Raw genomic sequence first — 3,191 nt, forward strand, 5'->3', positions numbered from 1 at the left:
ATTCACCAAGGTGAGAAGTGAGTTAGGTTTCATTTTAAGTTGTTGATGAATGGCCAATAATTAGAATTGCAGGTTGTTTTATTGTTGAAGGTTATTTATTTATTCCTAGTGTGACTAGAGCAGTGCAAACTAATGATTAGTCAAATGGTAATTGGAAACTAGTGAGGAATAATAAGTTTGATTTAGAAAATAGCTTTTGGAATAATATTCATGTCAATTGAGTTGGTTGTGATGCTATTATGTGTGATAGGTTCCAACGAGACCCCACATCTCCACTTGGAGCATTAGTGGAAGTTGGAGTCGATTAAAGAATCAACAAAGATAAGTGAGTGAACTTGTATTAAAATGTTTTGGGATAAATGCATAAGTGTTTGATTGAATCACTTGAAATATTTTCTTAGTCTTTTCTTTAAAATATGCATGGGAACAAGCCTTTGATGAAACATTTTTATGTTGTGAAATATGTAATGTGATGAATTCATGTGTTTCTATATTATGTTGATATGTATGTTATGCCTTAAACGATAATGTTGTGCGATAACTACAACCGAGCATGTGCGGTGTGGGAGTGCACATGCCAGTGATGATTTGGTGCAGGAGTGTACATGATGATATTGCCATGTGCGGTGTGGGAGTGCACATGACGGTATTAGCTATGTGTGGTGTGGGAGTGCACATGATGATTTTAGCTATGTGCGGTGTAGGAGTGCACATGAGCTCGTGAGCTAGTAGTGGTATACATGTTTATATAGATATATATATATATATATATATATCTATATTTTATAGAAAGGTTAAGGAAAAAGAATGTGATTGTATTGAATATTGATGTTGAAATTTGACAAATGCTTTCCAATTGATTTTCATTGCAGCAAAAATGGATTTTCATTGTGACAAGAATTCTTCTAACTTAATTTCCTTGTTTCTCACTGCAGCGAAATTTATTCTTGCCTCAATGAGAAACTCTCGGGTGGTTGGGTAAAATGCTAGCCTCGAGTTTTCGTTGCATTCTCACTGCAGCAAGAAACTCTCGAGTGGTGGTTCAAAATTTTTGTCCTGAATTTTGCTGCAACAAGAATGCCTTTTCGCTACAACAAGATTCATTCTGCCATGCTTGCCTTGCTTGGATTCTACTACAATGTTCACTCTTTTCAACTTCATGGTTGATCATGGATCCTTCAACATTAAGGGATTAAATAATCAAGTTTGAAATCAGGGGTTTTAGCAAGAAATTTAAACTAAATTATGTTGTTTTTAACATAAGTGCATCATGGTTTCTAAAAGTTTCCTTATCGTTTGCTTGTTTTCTTCTTATGTTCACTCACTGGCTTTGTACTCACTCTTTTTAACTTCATGTTTTCAGATTCGAAAGTAGTTGGGACATAGATTGAGGTGTCCTCCTCTATTCACCTTTTTGGTAGGTTCCATGGCATTCAATAGCTGTGCTTTCACCCAAAGTCACTCCACTGGAAGTCAAGAGTCCTTTTTGCCTGTGTATACGTATACGTGATGTAAATCACTAATATGCATGTCATAAACAATATATGTTTATTTTGACTAATGTTGCCACTATGAGTTGGCAATGGGTGACATTATTTTGGATGATATAAATGTAAGTAGTTGGTTGCCATATTATATTGTTGAAATAATTATAGTTGAGAACTACGAAATATGGCATTTAAAACGATGGATGTAATGGTGAACAAGGTTCCATAAGAGGCTTACTTGGGCTTAGTGGGCTTTGTCCATTAGGCCCATGCGTCGATCATGGCCCGAAAATTGGGCTGTGACAAAGGTGGAGAAGAAAAACACCATCTTGAAAAGATAAGGATCAGCCATGGATAAGGAAGAAAAGAGTCAAAGCTTCCTTTGGAAGCTTTGACCAACCTCATGGAAAAATTATCGTTTTGCCCTCCAAGTTCCTCTCTTTTTTAATTTAGTCCTTCCAACAATCTTTTAATTCCAATTTCTTTCTATTTTCTTCCTTTCCATGTGTGCAAACAAAATATAAAGTTTACACTTGAACGCAGTATCACCATAATATTAAAATATATACTTACCTGCGTTAGCTTTATTTAATAAAGACACACGGGCCCCACTAACGTCGTTTTCTCTGAAATTCCCTCATTCTTCTTCTCCCCCACTTAGATTGACCATATACTCCTCCTTCATGACTAATTTCATCATCAAATAAAATATTAATATTTTAATATTATTTTATTAATAAAATATTATTTTATTTCAACATTTTTCACTTATCTCCTTGGAACCCAAAATGTCTTATTATGCCCCGATTCACTTTCGAATCACTTTTCATCTTGCTAATTCATCCTCAATAAAAATATAATTATTTAATTATTATTTCCTCACGTGCGAAATATTTTACTCTAGAATATTTCTTTCACTCGCCACCACTCTTTGACACTCAAATCCACATCAATTAGCCCTTTGTCTTCTCAATACGGTTATATTGACTATATAGGGGTACAGGGTATCACAAAAAGGCATTTTCTTCTCCATATTCTTCCTCCCACGCCATTTTCCTTTCTTCACCATAAAAATCAAGTTTTTTCTTCTCCTTTTCTCTTCTTTTCTTACATTTCCATTCTCCTACCCTTTTATTCACCCAACCCACAACTCTCAACCTCATTTTTCATCCCAACTAAACCCTAGGAGAGAGAAAGGAAGAAAGAATAAATGAAAAAAAGAAAGGAAAAAAGGAAAGGAAAAAGGAAGAGAAAAGCTCGAAAGAGGCTCGACCTTGGAAGAGAAAAGAGAAAATCGAGAGGTTTTCCTCCCCACCCACACACCATCATTGAGGTTGAAAAGATTTTGGTGGTTTGCCATGTGGATTTCAAGGTAAGGAAGGTAGAAATTGATGTTTTGTTTGAAAGCATGTAGTTTAAACCAATTATGATGTGAGGTTTTGTTTATGGTAGCAAGGAGCAATAAAGATCCAGGGAACCCGAGGCATGCATGTGGAAGAATCTTGGAATGCACGGTGATTTTGAGCTAGATTAAATGGTGGGTAAGCGTTCTGACCTCAAAATCACAAGTAGAAAGGAAAAATGAGATATGTATTGATTGTTTGTGCTTGTGGCAGCATGTAAAAGTAAATTGTGGTGCATGTGGATCTAAAAAATGCTTGATAGAAGTAAATTTATAGTTGTTGCCATATGCTAGGTTGTTGG

This window comes from Theobroma cacao, chromosome 10 (assembly GCF_053813885.1).
Source record: "Theobroma cacao isolate CCN51 chromosome 10, ASM5381388v1, whole genome shotgun sequence".
In the NCBI taxonomy this organism is placed as follows: Eukaryota; Viridiplantae; Streptophyta; class Magnoliopsida; order Malvales; family Malvaceae; genus Theobroma; species Theobroma cacao.